This window comes from Triticum urartu, chromosome 4A, assembly GCF_056163025.1.
Source record: "Triticum urartu cultivar PI428250 chromosome 4A, HENAU_Tu73, whole genome shotgun sequence".
Lineage (NCBI taxonomy): Eukaryota > Viridiplantae > Streptophyta > Magnoliopsida > Poales > Poaceae > Triticum > Triticum urartu.
The window spans coordinates 508,472,457-508,497,134 of NC_141876.1; positions in this window are offsets into that span (position 1 = coordinate 508,472,457).

Consider the following 24,678-nt stretch of genomic DNA (forward strand, 5'->3'; position numbering starts at 1 on the left):
TTCCCCTCGAAGCCAAGTCCGAGTGCGTCTTGGGCCCGGGGGCTACTGTCGGTGTCCTGGGAATGGGGGTTCCCAGACTTGCCTGCCTGCGGCCTACGGCGTGGCTCCACCAGCGGCCCTGTACGGCCCATCTTCTCCAGCAAACACTCAAGACCCTCGCGAGGGGCCAAGCCTCGCGAGGCGGACGACACAAGACCTCCGCGGGGGCAGCTTCACCAGGCTGGCTCGCGAGGGGCAGAGAGATCAAGGCAAGGGACACCTCGCGAGGTTCCTCGAGGCATCAGGAAAAGGTTTCCATATCAGTGCAACGAGACCAAGACCAGCAGGACGGCAGGACGGAGGTCACTGTGGAGCCCAAGACGGCATCACCACCAGAACCTTTGGCAGGGGAAGACCACCTTTAGTCAGGATAACTTGTACTAGTTGTCTCCCTTCGAATTTGGCCGTTGTGGGATCCCTTCCCGCTCAATATTTGGGAAGAGGACCAGGGCCTCTTTATCTAGCCACCACCACAGGGGAGGTTGGATCCAGATCATCCTCAACCACTCAAGCTCACCAAGCACAAGAACACCTCTCCTCAGGAGGCTGTTCTTCCCTTGTAACTATTCATCATCATCCCAAGAGGCAATCCACCACACCACACTGGAGTAGGGTATTACACCACATCGGTGGCCCAAACCAGTATAAATCTTGTGTCCTCTTGTTCTTTGGGTTCGTCGATCTAGGCCGTGAGATCATGACGTGTGCGAGCTAGAGAGGGGGAGAGATCTTCATGCGCACCCCAGTGTCCGAACCTCAAGGGTTTTGCCGAAACCCGAAATCCGACAATGTTGATTTTTGTAAGGAAAACTACCTGGTAGTTTTGCATACTGAGCTGCATGAGTGTACTGTCTCATATCATGCACATTACTGAATTGTAGTGCTGCCCAGATTGCCCATTTATTCATTGTGTCAATGTTGCTTTTGTATTACCTTACCTGACTGATGATAGATGTGCCATATTGTGTTAATTTGGTGTAGGTTGGTGAGGTCTGGTTGCCCAAATGTTCGTTGTGCTAATGTTGCTTTCCTATTATCTGACCTGGCCAATGATAGCAATGCTAGTGTGTTAATTTGGTGCAGGCTGCTAAAGATAAGAAGATAAACTCTAAAAACAGCAAGGCAACCCCATTGTTTCTTTCCAATAAATCTAGGCCAGGTAATATGGCAATAACTCATGATTAATCTGTTCGGTTCCCCTCCTAATTTATGTTATGCTGCAGTGGTCAAGACAGTCTCGACTATCAATAATACAAGCCTGCCAAAATCGACATCTGAATCTGTTCAGTTTCCTCTGTCTCGAATGCAACGGAAAGAATGTATGTTTGTGAACCAATTAATGGCTGAAGCAATGATGGAAATGGTGGAGGAATCAGAGCTGCACATTCATGCGCAACAACAACTAATCAATGTTTTCAGAGACAGTGTAGCAAAGCAGCAAGAACTTGCCCACATGCTTATGGGCGTCATCTGTGCTGAGGTTATAGATTGTGACGTTGTGGATCGTTAGGTTCTGTTCATTTATTTGCACTGGCATAAATCTTTGATTGCCCAGTGGATGTAATTTCCTGTAATATATGCTAGATGTGCGACGTTTTTCCCGCCATACCTTTGCTTGATCGATTTTGGTCCTGTGCATAATTGCTCGTCGTAATGGGCTCAACTTATCTAATTGGGCCTAAAGACATGTACGAACTTTGGTGGGCCCATTAAGTTAATGGGCCGTTACCAGGCCGAAAGTTAATGGTCGGCCCTCTTACCTCCCGGGTCGTTAACAAGCCGACATCGAAGTGGGCAACGGGTGGGATCATTTGATTTCACGGGTCGTTACTAAGGTCGAGCTACATATGGCCCAACTATAATGTGGGCCTTTAGCAGGCCGAAAGAGACAGCGGGCTCGTACTGGACCATGAAGAGCATGGGCCGCTAAGAGGCCGAAAGTCAGGTCATACTGTAAATGGCCCAACTGTATTGTGGGCCTTTAGCAGGTGCTACCTCTTGAGCATGCGTTGGTTTTCCCTTGAAGAGGAAAGGGTGATGCAGCAAAGCAGCGTAAGTATTTCCCTCAGTTTTTGAGAACCAAGGTATCAATCCAGTAAGAGACCATGCGCGAGTCACCTCGTACCTACACAAACAAATAAGAACCTCGCAACCAACGCGATAAAGGGGTTTTCAATCCCTTCACGACCACTTGCACGAGTGAGATCTGATAGAGATAATAATAATAAGATAAATATTTTTGGTATTTTTATGATCTAAATTGAAAGTAAAGATTGCAAAATAAAATAGATTAGAAACTTGTATGATGGAAAATAGACCCGGGGCCATAGGTTTCACTAGTGGCTTCTCTCAAGATAACATAAGTATTACGGTGGGTGAACAAATTACTGTCGAGCAATTGATAGAATTGAGCATAGTTATGAGAATATCTAGGTATGATCATATATATAGGCATCACGTCCGTGACAAGAAGACCGACTCCTGCCTGCATCTACTACTACTACTCCACACATCGACCGCTATCCAGCATGCATCTAGAGTATTAAGTTCATAAGAACGGAGTAATGCCTTAAGCAAGATGACATGATATAGAGGGATAAACTCATGCAATATGATATAAACCCCATATTTTTATCCTCGATGTCAACAATACAATACGTGTCATTTCCCCTACAGTCACTGGGATCAAGCACCGCAAGATTGAACCCAAAGCTAAGCACTTCTCCCATTGCAAGAAAGATCATTCTAGTAGGCCAAACTAAACCGATAATTCGAAGAGACTTGCAAAGATAACCAATCATACATAAAAGAATTCAGAGAAGATTCAAATATTGTTCATAGATAATCTTGATCATAAACCCATAATTCATCGGATCTCGATAAACAAACCGCAAAAGAAGATTACATCGAATAGATATCCAAGAGAATCGAGGAGAACTTTGTATTGAGATCCAAAGAGAGAGAAGAAGCCATCTAGCTAATAACTATGGACCCAAAGGTCTAAGGTGAACTACTCACACATCATCGGAGAGGTTGTGGTGTTGATGTAGAAGCCCTCCATGATCAATGCCCCTCCGGCGGAGGGCCGGAAAAGGCTCCAAGATGGGATCTCATGGGTACAGAAGGTTGCGGCGGTGGAATTAGGTTTTCGTGGTGCCATCTGATGTTTTCAGGGTACGTAGGTATATATAGGAGGAAGAAGTAGGTCGGTGGAGCCACGAGGGACCCACGAGGGTGGAGGGCGCACCCAGGGGGTAGGCGCGCCCCCTGCCTCGTGGCTTCCTTATTGATTGCTTGACGTCCACTCCAAGTCCTGTGGATCACGTTTGTTCCAAAAATCACGCTCCCGAAGGTTTCATTATGTTTGGACTCCGTTTGATATTCTTTTTCTGTGAAACACTGAAGTAGGCAAAAAAAACAGCAATTTGGGCTAGGCCTTCGGTTAATAGGTTAGTCCCAAAAATAATATAAAAGTGTATAAATAAGCCCATTAAACATCCAAAACAGAATATATAATAGCATGGAACAATCAAAAATTATAGATACGTTGGAGACGTATCAAGCATCCCCAAGCTTAATTCCTGCTCGTCCTCGAGTAGGTAAATGATAAAAACAGAATTTTTGATGTGGAATGCTTCCTAACATATTTCTCAATGTAATTTTCTTTATTGTGGCATGAATGTTCAGATCCGAAAGATTCAAGATAAAAGTTTAATATTAACATAAAAATAATAATACTTCAAGCATACTAACTAAGCAATCATGTCTTCTCAAAATAACATGGCCAAAGAAAGTTATCCCTACAAAATCATATAGTATGGCTATGATCTATCTTCATCACAGAAAATATTAAATCATGCACAACCCCGATGACAAGCCAAGCAATTGTTTCATACTTTTGATGTTCTCAAACTTCTTCAACTTTCACGCAATACATGAGCGTGAGCCATGGACATAGCACTATAGGTGGAATAGAATGGTGGTTGTGGAGAAGACAAAAAAGGAGAAGATAGTCTCACATCAACTAGGTGTATCAACGGGTTATGGAGATGCCCATCAATAGGTATCAATGTGAGTGAGTAGGGATTACCATGCAACGGATGCACTAGAGCTATAAGTGTATGAAAGCTCAACAAAAGAAACTAAATGGGTGTGCATCCAACTTTCTTGCTCACGAAGACCTAGGGCAATTCGAGGAAGCCCATCATTGGAATATACAAGCCAAGTTCTATAATGTAAAATTCCCACTAGTTTATGAAAGTGACAACATAGGAGACTCTCTATCATGAAGATCATGGTGCTACTTTGAAGCACAAGTGTGGAAAAAGGATAGTAACATTGTCCCTTCTCTCTTTTTCTCTCATTTCTTTTTTTATTTGGGCCTTCTTTCTTTTTTTTTCTTTTGGCCTCTTTTTTTCATCCGGAGTCTCATCCTGACTTGTGGGGGAATCATAGTCTCCATCATCCTTTCCTCACTGGGACAATGCTCTAATAATGATGATCATCACTCTTCTTTTTACTTTACAACTCAAGAATTACAACTCAATACTTAGAACAAAATATGACTCTATCTGAATGCCTCCGGCGGTGTACCAGTATATGCAATGAATCAAGAGTGACATGTATGAAAAAAAATTGAACGGTGGCTTTGCCACAAATACAATGTCAACTACATGATCATGCATGGCAATATGACAATGATGAAGCGTGTCATAACAAACGGAACGGTGGAAAGTTGCATGGCAATATATCTCGGAATGGCTATGGAAATGCCATAATAGGTAGGTATGGTGGCTATTTTGAGGAAGGTATATGGTGGGTGTATGATACCGGCGAAAAGTGCGCGGTAATAGAGAGGCTAGCAAATGCGGAAGGGTGAGAGTGCGTATAATCCATGGACTCAATCATTAGTCATAAATAACTCACATACTTATTGCAAAAATCTATTATTTATCGAAACAAAGTACTGTGCACATGCTCCTAGGGGGATAGATTGGTAGGAAAAGACCATCGCTCGTCCCCGACCGCCACTCATAAGGAAGACAATCAATAAATAAATCATGCTCCGACTTCATCACATAATGGTTCACCATACGTGCATGCTGTGGGAATCACAAACTTCAACACAAGTATTTCTCAAATTCACAACTGCTCAACTAGCATGACTCTAATATCACCATCTCCATATCTCAAAAAAATTATCAAGTACCAAACTTCTCATAGCATTCAATGCACTTATATGAAAGTTTTTATTATGCCTAAAAGAAAATTACCATGCTGTTCTAAAGGACTCTCAAAATAATATAAGTGAAGCATGAGAGATCAATTATTTCTATAAAATAAAACCACCACCGTGCTCTAAAAGATATAAGTGAAGCACTAGAGCAAAAACTATATAGCTCAAAAGATATAAGTGAAGCACATAGAGTATTCTAATAAATTCTGATTCATGTGCGTCTCTCTCAAAAGGTGTGTACAGCAAGGATGATTGTGGTAAACTAAAAAGCAAAGACTCAAATCATACAAGACGCTCCAAGCAAAACACATATCATGTGGTGAATAAAAATATAGCTCCAAGTAAAGTTACCGATGAACGAAGACAAAAGAGGGGATGCCTTCCGAGGCATCCCCAAGCTTAGGCTTTTTGGTGTCCTTGGATTTTACCTTGGGGTTCTTTGGGGATCCCCAAGCTTAGGCTCTTGCCACTCCTTGTTCCATAATCCATCAAATCTTTACCCAAAACTTGAAAACTTCACAACACAAAACTTAACAGAAAATCTCGTGAGCTCCGTTAGTGAAAGAAAACAAAACACCACTTCAAGGTACTGTAATGAACTCATTCTTTATTTATATTGGTGTTAAACCTACTGTATTCCAACTTTTATATGGTTTATAAACTCCATTAGTAGCCATAGATTCATCAAAATAAGTAATCTGTATCAAATGCATACTTGTGGAACCCCAAAAATTCTAAAATAAATTGCTGGACATGAGGAATTTATCTATTAATCATGTTCAAAAATAATTAACTAAATATCTCTCTCCAATAAAAATGGCAGCAACTCTCACGAGCGCTAAAGTTTCTGTTTTTTAAAGCAAGATCAAAAAGACTTTCCCCAAGTCTTCCCAACGGTTCTACTTGGCACAAACACTAATTAAACACAAAAAACACAACCAAAACATAGGATAGATAAATTATTTGTTACTAAACAGGAACAAAAATCAAGGAATAAAAATAAAATTGGGTTGCCTCCCAACAAGCGCGATCGTTTAACGCCCCTAGCTAGGCATAAAAGCGAGGATAGATCTAGGTATTGCCATCTTTGGTAGGCAATCCATAAGTGGCTCTCATAATAGATTCATATGGTAATTTAATTTTCTTTCTAGGGAAGTGTTCCATTCCTTTCCTTAACGGAAATTGGAATCTAATATTCCCTTCCTTCATATCAATAATTGCACCAATAGTTCTAAGGAAAGATCTAGCAAGAATAATAGGACATGAAGGATTGCAATCTATATCAAGAACAATGAAATCTACGGGCACATAATTCCTATTTGCAACAATAAGAACATCACTAATTCTTCCCATAGGTTTTTAATAGTGGAATCCGTGAGGTGCAAGTTTAAAGAACAATCATCAATTTCACGGAAACCTAGCAAATCAGACAAAGTTTTTGGGATGGTGGAAACACGCACCCAAATCACACAAAGCATAACATTCATGATCTTTAATTTTAATTTTAATTGTAGATTCCCACTCATCATAAAGTTTTCTAGGGATAGAAACTTCCAATTCAAGCTTTTCTTCATAAGATTGCATTAAAGCATCAACGATATGTTTAGTCAAAGCTTTATTTTGACTATACGCATGAGGAGAATTTAGCACGGATTGCAACAAGGAAATACAATCTATTAAAGAACAATTATCATAATTAAATTCCTTGAAATCCAAGATAGTGGGTTCATTGCTTTTTAAAGTTTTGACCTCTCCAATCTGTGGCACCCCGGCTCAGAGAAACCGGAACGCCCCGTATTCCAACCCAGAGATCGAGGAGAAGTCTCTGGAATACGGCACTGCTTGACATAGAACAAATCAGCTCTTATTAAAATAATAATAATAATAATACAAGGGTCTCATGTTACAAAGAAGCATATCAGCATGGCGACACTACGCCTGCGATACTACACTTGCTCTATGCTGGCAGCGAAACAACTCGTAGCAGCGGAATACTTCTAGCAGCGGAACAACGACGAAGGTGGTGAACTCCACTCTGCAGGGACTCTGGCTGGGACACGATCTAGGTCGCACGCACGGGCACCTCGACAAACAATCAAGCAATCACGGCATCACCTGCAATCTGGTATGACACGCCAGGTCAGTACATTGAATGTACTTGCAAGCTCACAACAACCATAAACATCAAAGAAAGACAATCACATAGCATTTAACAGGTTAATTAATTAAGAACTACCATGATTAAACAACTACTAAGCATGGTATGAAACTGATACAATACTAATAAATCACCATCTCATATCTCCATAACCATATCTCTCTTGGCTAACCGGCCAAACAATATACCATCTCGATCACCTCATGATCAAAACCAAACGGTGATCTTTCCGGCGATCACAACCATGACCAACACTTGGTCTCAAACGGTGATCTTTCCGGCGATCACTGATGACCCACAAGTATAGGGGATCTATCGTAGTCCTTTCGATAAGTAAGAGTGTCGAACCCAACAAGGAGCAGAAGGAAATGATAAGTGGTTTTCAGCAAGGTATTCTCTGCAAGTACTGAAATAAGTGGTAACAGATAGTTTTGTGACAAGATAAACGGTAACGAGCAACAAGTAACAAAAGTAAATAAAGTGCAGCAAGATGGCCCAATCCTTTTGTAGCAAAGTGTTGGGGATCGTAGCAGAAATTTAAAATTTTCTACACATCACCAAGATCAATCTATGGAGTAATCTAGCAACAAGGGGAAGGAGAGTGCATCTACATACCCTTGTAGATCGCTAAGCGGAAGCGTTCAAGTGAATGGGGTTGATGGAGTCGTACTCGTCGTGATCCAAATCACCGATGATCCTAGCGCCGAATGGACGGCACCTCCGCGTTCAACACACATACGGAACGAACACGTCTCCCACGCCTTGATCCAGCAAGGAGGAAGGAGAGGTTGAGGAAGAGAGTCCAATAGCAGCACAACGGCATGGTGGTGATGGAGCTCGTGGTTCTCCAGCAGGGCTTCGCCAAGCACTATGGAGGAGGAGGTGTAGGAGGAGGGAGGGCTGCGCCAGGTTCAAGGGTGTGGCCGCCCTCCCACCCCTCCACTATTTATAGGTGGGGAGAGAGGGGGGCCGGCCCCCCTAGATCCCATCTAGGGTTGGGCGGCGGCCAAGGGGGGGAGGAGTGCCTCCCAAGTCAAGTGGAGGCCCTCCCCCTTAGGGTTTCCCCTCTCCCATGCGCATGGGCCTTGGAGGGGCTGGTGCCCTTGGCCCATTAAGGTTAGGGCGCCCCCCCTAGAGCCCATGCTGCTATATTGGACGTGGTGGAACATTTTCCGGACCTCCGGAATCCTCCGGAACCTTCCGGAAGCTTCCCAGTACAATACCGGAAAAAATCGAACTTTTCCCGGAACCCGAACAACAACTTTCCATATATAAATCTTTACCTCCGAACCATTCCGGAACTCCTCGTGACGTCCAGGATCTCATCCGGGACTCCGAACAACATTCAGTAATCACATACAAGTCTTCCTAAAAACCCTAGCGTCATCGAACCTTAAGTGTGTAGACCCTACGGGTTCGGGAACCATGCAGACATGACCGAGACAACTCTCCGGCCAATAACCAACAGCGGGATCTGGATACCCATGTTGGCTCCCACATGTTCCACGATGATCTCATCGGATGAACCATGATGTCGAGGATTCAATCAATCCCGTATTCAATTCCCTTTGTCCAGCGGTATTGTACTTGCCCGAGATTCGATCGTCGGTATCCCGATACCTTGTTCAATCTTGTTACCGGCAAGTCTATTTACTCGTTCCGTAACACATCATCCCGTGATCAACTCCTTGGTCACATTGTGCACATTATGATGATGTCCTGCCGAGTGGGCCTAGAGATACCTCTCCGTTTACACGGAGTGACAAATCCCAGTCTCGATTCGTGCCAACCCAACAGACACTTTCGGAGATACCTGTAGTGTACCTTTATAGCCACCCAGTTACGTTGTGACATTTGGCACACCCAAAGCACTCCTACGGTATCCGGGAGTTGCACAATCTCATGGTCTAAGGAAATGATACTTGACATTAGAAAAGCTTTAGCAAACGAACTACATGATCTTGTGCTAGGCTTAGGATTGGGTCTTGTCCATCACATCATTCTCCTAATGATGTGATCCCGTTATCAACGACATCCAATGTCCATGGTCAGGAAACCGTAACCATCTATTGATCAACGAGCTAGTCAACTAGAGGCTTACTAGGGACATGGTGCTGTCTATTTATCCACACATGTATCTGAGTTTCCTATCAATACAATTCTAGCATGGATAATAAACCATTATCATGGACAATGAAATATGATATAATAATAACTAATTTATTATTGCCTCTAGGGCATATTTCCAAAAGTCTCCCACTTGCACTAGAGTCAATAATCTAGTTCACATCGCCATGTGATTAACACTCATAGGTCACATCGCCATGTGACCAACATCCAAAGAGTTTACTAGACTCAATAATCTAGTTCACATCACTATGTGATTAACACTCAATGAGTTCTGGGTTTGATCATGTTATGCTTGTGAAAGAGGTTGTAGTCAACGGGTCTTGCCATATTCAGATCCCTATGTATTTCACAAAACTTTATGTCATATCATAGATGCTGCTACCACGTTCCACTTGGAGCTATTCCAAATTGTTGCTCCATTATACGTATCCGGTATCTCTACTCAGAGCTATCCGGATAGGTGTTAAGCTTGCATCGACGTAACTCTTTACGTCGAACTCTTTATCATCTCCATAACCGAGAAACATTTCCTTATTCCTTCACGGATAATTTCGATCGCTATCTGCTGATCCAGTCCTAGATCACCTTTGTACCCTCTTGCCAGACATGTGGCAAGGCACACATCAGGTGCGGTACTCAGCATGGCATACCGTATAGAGCCTATGACAAGAGCATAGGGGACGACCTTCGTCCTTCCTCTTTCTTCTGCCGTGGTCAAGCTTTGAGTCTTACTCAACTTCACACCTTACAACTCAGGTAAGAACCCCTTCTTTGACTGATCTATTTTGAACTCCTTCAAAAACATGTCAAGGTGTGCATTCTTTGAAAGTATCATCGGGCATCTTGATCTATTTCTATAGATCCTGATGCCCAATATGTAAGCAGCTTTATCCAGGTCTTCCTTTGAAAATTACTCTTCAAACAACTATTTATGCTTTCGAGAAATTCTACATTATTTCGGATCTACAATATGTCATCCACATATACTTATCAGAAATGTTGTAGTGCTCCCACTCACTTTCTTGTAAATACAAGTTTCCAGCAAACATTGTATAAACCTAAAAGCTTTGATCACTCTATCAAAGCATATATTCTGACTCCGAGATGCTTGCTCTAGTCCATAGAAGGATCGCTGGATCTAGCATACCTTTTAGCATCCTTAGGATCGACAAAAACTTTGATTGTATCACATACAACTCTTTCTTACGAAAACTGGTAAGAAAACTTGTTTTTAACATCCATCTGTTAGATTTCATAATCGAAAAATACAGCTAATGCTAACATGATTCCGACGGACTTAAGCATCGCTACGGGTGAGAAATTCTCATCGTAGTCAACTCCTTGAACTTGTGAAAAGACTCTTTCCCACAAGTCGAGCTTCATAGACGGTAACATCACCGCCCACGTCCGTCTTCTTCTTAAAGATCCATTTATCTCAATGGCTTGCCGATCATCGGGCAAGTCCACCAAAGTCCATACTTTGTTCTGATACATGGATCCTATCTCGGATTTCATGGTTTCTAACCATTTGTCAGAATAGGGGCCCACCATCGCTTCTCCATAGCTCGTAGGTTCATTGTTGTCTAACAACATGATATCCAAGACAGGATTACCGTACCACTCAGGAGTAGTACATATCCTTGTCGACCTACGGGGTTCGATAGCAACTTGATCCAAAGCTTCATGATCACTATCATTAACTTCCTATTCAACAGACGTAGGCGCCACAGAAAACATCTTTCTGTGTTGCATCACTCTCTGGTTCAAGTAAAGGTTCGACAACCTCATCAAGTTCTATCTTCCTCCCACTCAATTCTTTCGAGAGAAACTCCTTCTCGAGAAAGGACCCGTTCTTAGCGATAAACAATTTGCCCTCGGATCTGAGATAGAAGGTATACCCACCTGTCACCTTTGGGTATCCTATGAAGATGTGTTTGTCCGCTTTGGGTTCGAGCTTCTCCGGCTGAAGCCTTAAGAATCGCATCCCCAAACATCAAGAAACGACAACTTTGGTTTCTTGCCAAACCAATGTTCATACGACGTCGTCTCACCGGACTTATATGGTGTCCTATCTAAAGTGAATGCAGCTGTCTCTAATGCATAACCTCAAAATAATAGCGGTAGATCGGTAAGAGACATCATAGATCGCACCACATTTCATAAGGTTCGATTACGACGTCCGGACACACCATTACCCTGTGGTGTTCCAGGTGGCTTCAACTACGAAACAATTCCACAATGTCTTAAGTGATTGCCAAACTCATAATCAGAAATTCTCATCGATCAGATCATAGGAATTTGATCTTCTTGTTATGATGGTTCTTAACTTCACTCTGAAATCACTTGAACTTTTCAAACGTTTCAGACTTGTGCTTCATTAAGTAAATATACCTATATCTACTCAAATCGTCAGTGAAGATGAGAAAATAGCGATATCCACCGCACGCTTCAATTCTCATTGGATCACACGCATCAACATGTATGATTTCCAACAAGTCACTTGCCCGTTTCATTGTACCTGAAAACGGGGTCTTAGTCATCCTGCCCATGAGGCATGGCTCGCATGTGTCAAGAGATTCAAAATCAAGTGACTCCAAACATCCATCGACATGGAGTTTCTTCATGCATCTTACGCCAATATGACCTAAGCGGCAGTGCCACAAGAAAGTGGTACTATCATTATTAACTCTACATCTTTTGGCGTGAACATGTGTATTACCACGACCGAGATTCAATGAACCATTCACATAGGGTGCATGACCATGAAAGGTATTATTCATGTAATCAGAATAACCATTATTCCCTAACTTAAATGAATAACCGTATTGCAATGAACATGATCTAATCATATTCATGCTCAACGTAGACACCTGATAACATTTATCTAGGTTCAATACTAATCCCGAAGGCAGATGGAGTGTGCGATGGTGATCTCATCAACTTTGGAAACACTTCCATCACACATCGTCACCTCGCCCTTAGCCAGTCTCCGTTTAGTCCGTAGCTTTTGCTTCAAGTCACCAATAATAGCAACTGAACCGGTATCCAATACCCAGGTGGTACCAGGAGTACTAGTGAGGTACACATTAATAACACGTATATACTTTGTTGAAGTTGCCAGCCTTCTTATCTACCATGCATTTGGGGTAGTTCCGCTACCAGTGACCGTTCCCCTTACAATAGAAGCACTTAGTCTCGGGTTTGGGTTCAACGTTGGGTTCTTTCACTTGAGCGGCAACTGGTTTGCCATCCATGAAGTTTCCCTTCTAGCCCTTGCCCTTCTTGAAACCAGTGGTCTTGTTAAACCATCAACACTTGATGCTCCTTCTTGATTTCTACCTTTTGCGGTCTTAAGCACCGCGAACAGCTCTGGGATCAACTCCATCCCTTGCATGTCATAGTTCATCACGAAGATCTAGTAGCTTAGTGATAGTGGCTAGAGAACTCTATCAATCACTATCTTATCTGGAAGTTTAACTCCCACTTGATTTAAGTGATTGTAGCACCCAGACATTCTGAGCACATGCTCACTAGCTGAGCTATTCTCCTCCATCTTGTTGGCAAAAGAACTTGTCAGAGGTCTCACACCTCTCAACACGGGCATGAGCCTGAAATCCCAATTTCAGCTCTTGGAACATCTCATATGTTCTATGGCGTTCAAAGCGTCATTGGAATCCCGATTCTAAGCCGTAAAGTATGGTGCACTAAACTATCAAGTAGTCATCAGGATGTGTCTGTCAGGTGTTCACAACATCCACAGACGATGTTGTAGGGGTTTGCACATCGAGTGGTGCATCAAAGACGTAAGCCTTCCGTGTAGCAGTGAGGACACTCCTCGGACTACGGACCTAGTCCGTATCATTGCTTACAATATCTTTCAACTTAATCTTTCTCTAGGAACGCATTGAAACAGGGAGCTACAACGTGAGCTATTTATCTACAACATATTTGCAAAGACAATTTAGACTATGTTCATGATAATTGAGTTCATCTAATCAATTTATTTAATGAACTCCCACTCAGATAGACATCCCTCTAGTCATCTAAGTGAAACATGATCCGAATCGACTAGGCCGTGTCTGATCATCATGTGAGATGGACTAGTCATCAACGGTGAACATCTCATGTTGATCGTATCTTCTATACGACTCATGTTCGACCTTTCGGTCTTTCGTGTTCCGAGTCCATGTCTGTACATGCTAGGCTCGTCAAGTCAACCTAAGTGTTTCGCATGTGTCCCGAGGCCATGTCTGTACATGCTAGGCTCGTCAACACCCGTTGTATTCGAACGTTAGAATCTATCACACCCGATCATCACGTGGTGCTTCGAAACAACGAACCTTCGCAACGGTGCACAGTTAGGGGGGACACTTTTCTTGAAATTTTAGTGAGGGATCATCTTATTTAAGCTACCGTCGTTCTAAGAAAATAAGATGTAAAACATGATAAACATCACATGCAATCAAATAGTGACATGATATGGCCAATATCATTTTGCTCCTTTAGATCTCCATCTTCGGGGCTCCATGATCATCGTTGTCACCGGCATGACACCATGATCTCCATCATCATGATCTCCATCATCGTGTCTTCTTGAAGTTGTCTCATCATCTATTACTTCTACTACTATGGCTAACGCTTTAGCAATAAAGTAAAGTAATTACATGATGTTTATGTTGACACGCAGGTCATAGATAAATTAAGACAACTCCTATGGCTCCTGCCGGTTGTCATACTCATCGACATGCAAGTCGTGATTCCTATTACAAGAACATGATCGATCTCATACATCACATATATCATTCATCACATCCTTTTGGCCATATCACATCACAAGGCATATGCTGCAAAAACAAGTTAGACGTCCTCTAATTGTTGTTGCAAGTTCTTACGTGGCTGCTATAGGTTTCTAGCAAGAACGTTTCTTACCTACGTGAAAACCACAATGTGATATGCCAATTTCTATTTACCCTTCATAAGGACCCTTTTCATCGAATCTGATCCGACTAAAATGGGAGAGACAGACACCCGCTAGCCACCTTATGCAACTAGTGCATGTCAGTCGGTGGAACCAATCTCACGTAAGAGTACGTGTAAGGTCGGTCCAGGCCGCTTCATCCCACGATGCCGCCGAATCAAGATAAGACTAGTAACGGCAAGTAAATTGACAATATCGACGCCCACAACTGCTTTGTGTTCTACTCGTGCATAGAAACTACGCATAGACCTAGCTCATGATGCCACTGTTGGGGATCGTAGCAGAAATTTAAAATTTTCTAGGCATCACCAAGATCAATCTATGGAGTAATCTAGCAACGAGGGGAAGGAGAGTGCATCTACATACCCTTGTAGATTGCTAAGCGGAAGCGTTCAAGTGAACGGGGTTGATGGAGTCGTACTCGTCGTGATCCAAACATATGATCTTCCACCAAATAAACCAACTAGCATCAACTACAAGGAGTAATCAACACTACTAGCAACCTACTAGCACCAATCCCGGGCTTTGAGACAAGAATTGGATACAAGAGATGAACTAGGGTTTGGAGATGAGATGGTGCTGGTGAAGATGTTGATGGAGATTGCCCTCTCCCGATGAGAGGAGCGTTGGTGATGACGATGGTGATGATTTCCCCCTCCCAGAGGGAAGTATCCTCGGCAGAACAGCTTTGCCGGAGCTCTAGATTGGTTCCGCCAAGGTTCCGCCTCGTGGCGGCGGAGTTTCGTCCCGAAAGGTTTCTTCTTATTTTTTTTCTCATCGAAAGACTTCATATAGGAGAAGATGGACGTTGGAGAGCCACCAAGGGGCCCACGAGGTAGGGGGCGCGCCCTAGGAGGGGGGGCGCGCCCCCCACCTTCGTGAGCGGGGTGTGGGCCCCCTGGCCTTCATCTTTGGCGAGGATTTTTCTTTATTTATTTTAAGATGTTCCATGGATTTTCAGGACTTTTAGAGTTGCGCAGAATAGGTCTCTAATATTTGCTCCTTTTCCAGCCCAGAATTCCAACTGCCGGCATTCTCCCTCTTCATGTAAACCTTGTAAAATAAGAGAGAATAGCCATAAGTATTGTGACATAAAGTGAAATAACATCCCATAATGCAATAAATATCGATATAAAAGCATGATGCAAAATGGACGTATCAACTCCCCCAAGCTTAGACCTCGCTTGTCCTCAAGCGAAAAGCCGATAACAATAAATATGTCCTCATGTTTAGAGGTAGAGGCACCGATAAAAATAAAATACGGACATGAAGGCATCATGATTGTTCTCATAACAGCAACATATATAGATTTTGTCATATGATTACTTATGTTCAAGTGATGATCTATTCATAATGCAAGAGTATAAATCATAAACCTTATTGGGGTACAACAAACTATAATCTCAGTCATTGAAGCAATTGCAATTTATCATAACATCGGCAAGAGTCTATGTCAGAGCTTAAAATCAAGTCCACATACTCAACTATCATTTAGTCCTTCATAATTGCTAACACTCACGCAATACTTGCGGTTACGGAGTTTTAATCAGACACAGAGAAAGATAGGGGCTTATAGTTTTGCCCCATAACCTTTTACCTCAAGGGTAATGTCAACAATAATGGTTCATGCTCCCCTACATCCAATTAGATATATATATCATGTTCTTTCCAACATGCCGAGCTTGCCAAAGGATAAAATGAAAAAAGAAAAGGTGAAGATCACCATGACTCTTGCATAAGGTAGAAGATAATAATAAAAGATAGGCCCTTCGCAGAGGGAAGCAGAGGTTGCCATCCGCTTTTATGGTTGGATGCACAAAATCTCAATGCGAAAGAACGTCATTTTATATTGCCCCTTGTGATATGAACCTTTATTATGCAGTCCGTCGCTTTTATTACTTCCACATCACAAGATCGTATAAAGCTTATTTCTACCACACCAATCAATCATACATATTTAGAGCAATTTTTATTGCTTTGCACCGATGACAACTTACTTGAAGGATCTTACTCAATCCATAGGTAGATATGGTGGACTCTCATGGCAAAACTGGTTTAAGGGTATTTGGAAGCACAAGTAGTATTTCTACTTGGTGCTGAGAATTTGGTTAGCATGAGGGGGAAAGGCAAGCTCAACAAGTTAGAGGATCCATGACAACATACTTTATCTCAGATATAAAAAAGACATAACTCATTACGTTGTCTTCCTTGTCCAACATCAACTTTTTAGCATGTCATATTTTAATGAGTGCTCCCAATCATAAAAGATGTCAATGATAATATATCTATATGTGAAACCTCTCTTTCCTTATTACTTCCTATTAATTGCAACGATGACCAAGGCTATGTCTACCAACTCCCAACAACTTTTAATCATCATACTCTTTCTATGTGAAGTCATTACTCTTAATAAGATCAATATGAACTCTTTGTTTCTTTTTATTCTTTTTCTCTTTTCTTTTATTCACCCAAGATCATGGCAAAATAATCAAGCCCTTGACTCAACACTAATCTTTATTATATATAACTCACGGACTCGATTACAAAGAGAGATCATAAAGCAAAACTCAAAACTAGATCATGCCATAAACTTTATTCTACTAGATCAAGATACTACTAATAAGATCGAACTAAGAAAAACGGTAAAGATGGGAGTTGTGATTGTGATACGATACTGGGGCACCTCCCCCAAGCTTGGCAGTTGCCAAGGGGAGTGCCCATACCCAAGTGATTATGTCTCCTTCTTTATTGTTGGTGTAATATTCTTGGCGATTATTCCCCTCAGGATGTGGTTCTCCTCCTCGAGCTTATTGACTTGTTGCTTGAGGTCCATTATTTCCTTACGAAGCTTTCCTATGACAGCTAAAGCTCCTTGCACCCAAGGGTGTTGCATAGCTGCGGGAGAACAAGTGACACTCCTCTTCATATTTTCATAAGAAATAAATCTAACATTGGAAGGGATAACCGAGTTTGGAATGGCTGAGCTTTGTAGTTCCCCCATCATGAATCCAGCTCGGAAGCGAGAGGTGACTTCTTGATCCTCCATGGCATCTACCCTCATCAAGTCGGCCTCCATCTCCTCCTCCGTTGCTGGCCCAAAGTGGTCAGCGTCGCTGTTTGCCCTTGGTTCCGATGCCGGATTAGATACCCGGCTCTCCCCGATTGACTCTTGAGAAGACATCTTGCTCTAATCTGCAGCAGCAACAGCTCGAAATGAAAATAGAGGATATTTGCGTGATACAGGAGTCAAAACCTTCGGGAGGTTATATAATGAATTTTTACCGACCAAAATATGTATCGTGCAAGAAAACGGAGTCCGGAGGGCACATGAGGTGCTCACGAGGTAGGGGGGTGCGCCCCGAGGGGTAGGGCGCGCCCACCACCCTCGTGGGGCCCTCGTGTCCTTCTCGAACTGGTACTTATTTTTCTATTTTTCTAAATATTCCAAAATGGAGAAATATTGCCTTAAAAATTGTTTTGGAGTCGGTTTACTTACCGTACCACATACCTATTCCTTTTCTTGTCTGAAACGTCCCGAAAAGTGTCCCTTATGTATTCCTCCGGGGTTAAGGTTTCAATAATATTGGTTCCAACATTTATGGGATTACCTGAGATATAATGTTTAATTCTTTGACCGTTTACCACCTTCGGATTTGTGCCTTCAAAGTTGTTGATTTTTATGGCACCAGAATGATAGACCTCCTCGATAACGTAGGGGACTTCCCATTTAGAGAGAAGTTTGCCTGCAAAAAATCTTAAACGAGAGTTGTATAGCAATACATAATCACCTACATTAAACTCACGCTTTTGTATCCTTTTGTCATGCCATCTTTTAACTTTTTCTTTAAACAACTTGGCATTTTCATAAGCTTGGGTTCACCATTCATCAAGTGAGCTAATATCAAATAACCTCTTCTCACCGGCAAGTTTAAAATCATAGTTGAGATCTTTAATAGCCCAATACGCCTTATGTTCTAGTTCGAGAGGTAAGTGACATGCTTTTCCATAAACCATTTTATACGGAGACATACCCATAGGATTTTTATATGCAGTTCTATAGGCCCATAATGCATCATCAAGCTTCTTGGACCAATTCTTTCTAGACCTATTAACAGTCTTTTGCAAAATTAATTTGAGCTCTCTATTGCTCAACTCTACTTGACCACTAGACTAAGGGTGATAAGGAGATGCAATTCTATGATTAACATCATATTTAGGAAGCATTTTACAGAAAGCACCATGAATAAAGTGTGAACCACCATCAGTCATTAAATATCTAGGCACTCCAAACCTCGGGAAAATAACTTCCTTAAGCATTTTAATAGAAGTGTTATGATCAGCACTACTAGTTGGAATAGCTTCTACCCACTTAGTAACGTAATCAACAGCTACTAAAATATGTGTATATCCATTAGAGGCAGGAAAAGGTCCCATATAATCAAAGCCCCAAACATCAAATTGTTCAATAACAAGTGAATAATTCATAGGAATTTCTTGACGTCTACTAATATTACCAATTCTTTGACATTCATCACAAGACAAGACAAACTTACGGGCATCCTTGAAGAGATTAGGCCAATAGAAACCAGATTGCAATACCTTATGTGCAGTTCTATCTCCAGCGTGGTGTCCTCCATAAGCCTCGGAGTGACACTTGCGTAGGATCTGTTCCTGTTCATGCTCAGGTACACAACGTCTAATAACACCATCTACTCCTTCTTTATAAAGATGTGGGTCATCCCAAAAGTAATGTCTTAAATCATAGAAAAACTTTTTCTTTTGCTAGTATGTGAAGCTAGGTGGTATAAACTTAGCAACAATATAATTAGCATAATCAGCATACCATGGAGTACTACGAGAAGTACTTATAACATTTAATTGGTCATCAGGAAAGCTGTCATTAATAGGTAGTGGGTCATCAAGAACATTCTCTAACCTAGACAAGTTGTCTGCAATGGGGTTCTAAGCTCCCTTTTTGTCAACAATATGCAAATCAAATTCTTGTAGCAGGAGAACCCATCTGGTGAGTCTAGGTTTATCATCTTTATTTTCCATAAGATATTTAATAGCAGCATGATCAGTGTGAATAGTTACTTTAGAATCAACAATATAAGGTCTGAACTTATCACAAGCGAATACAACTGCTAAGAGTTCTTTTTCAGTAGTAGCATAATTTCTTTGAGCATTGTCTATAGTCTTACTAGCATAGTGAATAACATTTAATTTCTTATCAACTCTTTGCCCTAGGACAGCACCTACAGCATAATCACTAGCATCACACATAATTTCAAAGGGTAGGTTCCAATCAGGTGGCTGAACAACAGGTGCAGAGACTAATGCTTTCTTAAGTATTTCAAATGCTTCTAAACAATCATCATCAAAGACAAATGGTATATATTTTTGTAATAAATTAGTTAGAGGCCGAGAAATTTTTGAGAAGTCCTTAATGAACCTCCTATAAAATCCAGCGTGACCAAGGAAACTTCTTATACCTTTGATGTCCTTGGGACATGGCATCTTTTCAATAGCATCAACCTTGGCTTTATCAACTTCAATACCTCTTTCAGAAACTTTGTGCCCCAAGACAATACCTTCATTAACCATAAAGTGGCACTTTTCCCAATTCAAGACAAGATTAGTTTCTTCACATCTCTGCAAAACTCGATCAAGATTGCTCAAGCAATCATCAAAAGAGGAACCATAGACGGAAAAGTTGTCCATGAAAACCTCACAAATCTTTTCACAAAAGTCAGAGAATATAGCCATCATGCATCTTTCAAAGGTAGCAGGTGCATTACATAAACCAAAAGGCATACATATATAAGCAAAAGTACCAAAAGGGCATGTAAAAGTAGTCTTTGATTGATCTCTAGCCGACACAGGTATTTGAGAGAAACCAGAATAACCATCTAGAAAGCAGTAATGTGTATGTTTGCATAATCTTTCTAGCATTTGATCAATAAAAGGTAAGGGGTAATGATCTTTCTTAGTAGCCTTATTTAATTTGCGGAAATCAATTACCATCCTATAACATGTGATAATTCTTTGTGGAATCAATTCATCTCTATCATTAGGAACAACAGTAATACCTCCCTTCTTAGGTACACAATGGACAGGACTTACCCACTGACTATCAGCAACGGGATAGATTATACCTACCTCCAGAAGCTTGAGTATTTCTTTTCTTACCACTTCTTTCATTTTAGGATTCAGACGTCGTTGAGGATCATGAACTGGTTTGGCGTCCGCCTCCAAATTTATTTTATGTTGACATAGAGTGGGACTAATGCCCTTAAGATCATCAAGAGTATATCCAATAGCAACACAGTGCTTCTTCAGAGTTTTCAACAATCTTTCTTCTTCATGATTTGAAAGGTTAGCACTAATAATAACAGGATATATCTTCTTTTCGTCAAGACAAGCATATTTAAGATTATCATGCAATGGTTTAAACTCAAACACGGGATCACCCTTGGGTGGAGGAGGATCCCCTAAAATTTCAACGGGCACATTGTGTTGCAGAATAGGTTCCTGTTTAAAGAATACTTCATCTATTTCCCTTCTTTCATCCATGAACATATCATTTTCATGGTCTAGCAAATAGTGTTCTAAAGGATCACTAGGAGGTACGACAATAGAAGCAAGACCAATAATTTCATCCTTACTAGGTAATTCTTCCTCACGGTGTTGTTTACTAAATTTAGAGAAATTAAACTCATGAACCATATCATCCAAGCCAATAGTAACAACATTCTTTTCGCAATCTATCCGAGCATTAACAGTGTTCAAGAAGGGTCTACCAAATGTAATGGGACAAAAGCTATCTTGCGGAGAAGGAAGAACAAGAAAATTAGCAGGATATTTAGTTTTCCCACACAAGACTTCAACATCTCTAACAATTCCCATCGCTGAAATAGTATCTCTATTGGCAAGTTTAATTGTGACATCAATATCTTCTAACTCAGCAGGTGCAATTTCATGCTTGGTTGTAACATCCCAAATTTTCAATTTGGAATGTTATACATTAGATCATCTATGCATATCATATTTTAATTTTGCATTTTGGTTGATCTTAGAAATTTCTACGCAACTCAAGGACCCACGGAGAGAGTTGGGGATTTCGTTATTTTCATATTTGAGTTTTCTCAAATTTTGAGAATAGGATCATTTGATTTTGTTATTTTATCGTCAATTATTTCTATTACAAAAATATGAGAGAGGGAATAAAATGACTTTCCCAAAATAAAGAAATATTGATGATTTAATAATAAAATCAAATAAGATTTTATTTCGGAGTTTTTCGTTATTTTATTTGAATTTAGGAAAAATGTGCGTTTTTCAAAATTGCATTTAGGCCCCAAATAAATGTTCACCTTGTGTGGCTTGATTTTAGAAGTCCGGGAAAATTTATTTCGGGATTTTTGGAGTCCGTTTAGTATTTCTTTTTATTTTTCTTCTGCGCGTAATTATTTTTAAAAAAAACGAACCGACCTAACGGACCGTGTCCGACCCGGACTCCGGCCCGACTAGGCTATATAAGCCGGGGGAGGAGGCCCAGCAGAAACCCTAAGCCGCCCTAGCCCCAGCGCCGTCGCCGCCTCGCCGCCGCACGCCGCCCGAGGTTCGCCGCGCCTCGAAATCCGTGCCGGTTTATTTTATTTTTCTTTTCGAAAAACCGTCCGGTTTTTCCGTCGTTTTTTTTTAGTTTTGGTTTTTTTAAAATAGATCGGTTTTTCCGATTTATTTAAATAGCGAGCGTTCGTCCGTTCGTTCGTTCTAGTGAACGTTCATCGTTTTTCTTTTTTTCGGATTTAATCCGCGATTTTTCTGATCGCGATTCCTGATCCGATTTTCTTTTTAGTATAACTTTTCACTCGTTTATCGGAATCAGGCGATTCAAGCGCCTGGAGTTTCGTCTCGAAACCCTCTATCCTATTAACCAACTTAAACAAGTTTTTGCTACTGTAAAATTTGCCTTAGATCCAGATTAGTAGAACAAAGTTGTTTTCTTTCGCCGTTTGACTTTCGTTGCTTTGTTCAATTTGATTCTTTTGCCAACCGGAGTTCTTAAGTTGAACCTTCTGGTTAGATCTCTTATTTGACTTTTACCTGTGCATTAGATGAGTACTTATTATATGCTTGTTTATTTGTCTGTGATAGAATACCCGGAGTGCGCCGCCTGTTACTTCGAATTGCTAGGTTTCTCGGATCATCAGCAAGGCAAGTAACACTTTGATCATACCTTTCCTACTACCCAGTTTTATTGCATTAGATCAATCCTCACACATTGCATGATTAGAATCTAATTAAATTGTGGGATGGGAAGTAGTTGAGGTAGTACCTATTACCTGTTTATTATCAAACCTTTGCGAGTTACTTCTACGTTTGCTTATTATGCCATGCTATGCTAGTAGACGTGGATTGGGTGAGTGATATCCATGACAGATGTGAGTTTGTTAATTAATGGTTTATCTAAGGTGGCAACTTAAACACACATCTGGGTGGATTGAGGCACCTGGGTATTCCAGGACTTGCCTGTTTTCTTTTGGACCGCCACCCAGGCTCAAAGGGATCATGAGACTATTCATACTAGAAACTTCCGTGTGCATCCACAAGCTATTATGGGCTCTAGCATAGTTGACTAAGTCGTGCGAACTCTTATAGTGGTAGACTAGCAGATGTAGGGGATGTAGGTGGTACAGTCTACCCAATCGTAAGGTGCTAGCGCTTCTGAAAGACTATGTCTCGGTCATCCGTCTTCTCAAACACCATGTAGTGCGAGAAACCAAACGGAGGCGATCGAGTCTTGTGGGGAAAAGTGCGCAAACCTCTGCAGGGTGTAATAAACTAATCATGGTTAGCCGTGTCCCTAGTTATGGACAATCTTGAGTATCTAGTACTTGGATTATCATGTGAATCTCAAAATGTTACTCTAAATTAATTTTGTTGGGTTTTGTTAATGATATTTTTAATTGGGATTGAGAATGCTGTCAACCATTCTCAATGTTTAACAACTACCATGATAGTTAAATAAGTTTATTCCTTTGAAGTAGGGAAAAATTGGCTTTACGCAAAACTGTAACCATAGAGCTTTCCACCAGCCAGATATGCATATAGTATAGCTGTTTCATTCCATTACTCTCTATGTGTTACCTTGCCAGCATATTCCATGTGCTGACCCGTTTCGGGCTACAACGTTAATGTTGTAGACTTTTCAGACGACGATTAAGGAGTTTTTAGGTCGTGGTTCTATACTCAGTGATGTCGCTGGAGTTGATGGACTCACTTATCTTCCAAGCCTTCCGCTGTTATCGTTATTAGATGGCCTTAAGCCATATTTATTGTAATAAGTTCTCTATGGAGACACTCGATGTAATAAGTGTGTGATTGCAACTCTGTTATAAATCCTCCGAGTACTGTGTGGTGTCAGCATTACTGATCCAGGGATGACACCGGAGCACAGAGATCAGACTGTTTGAGGTCTGGTCGCTACAAATTTCTTTATACAAGTCATAAGGTATAACACTAGCACTAGCACCCATATCACATAAGCCATGATAACAATGATCTCCTATTTTAACAGAAATAACAGGCACGCCTACCACAGGTCTATGTTTATCTTTATCACAAGGCTTAGCAATTCTAGAAGTTTCACCATCGAACTGAATAACGTGCCCATCAATATTATCAGACAAGAGATCTTTAACAATAGCAATATTAGGTTCTACTTTAACTTGCTCAGGAGGTGTATAAGTTCTAATATTGCTTTTACGAACAACAGTTGAAGCTTTAGCATGATCCTTTACTCTAACAGGGAAAGGTGGTTTCTCAACATAAGAAGTAGGAACAATAGGATCACTATAAGTGACAGTCTTTTCTTCAACTTTAATAGGTGCAGCTACTTTTACTTCTATCGGAGGATGATATTTAAACCACTTCTCCTTAGGGAGATCAACATAAGTAGCAAAATATTCACAGAAAGAAGCTACTATCTCAGAGTCAAGTCCATATTTAGTGCTAAACTTACGGAAAATATCGGTGTCCATAAAAGATTTAACACAATCAAACTTAGGTGTCATACCTGACTCCTTACCTTCGTCGAGGTCCCAATCTTCAGAGTTGCGTTTAATTCTATCC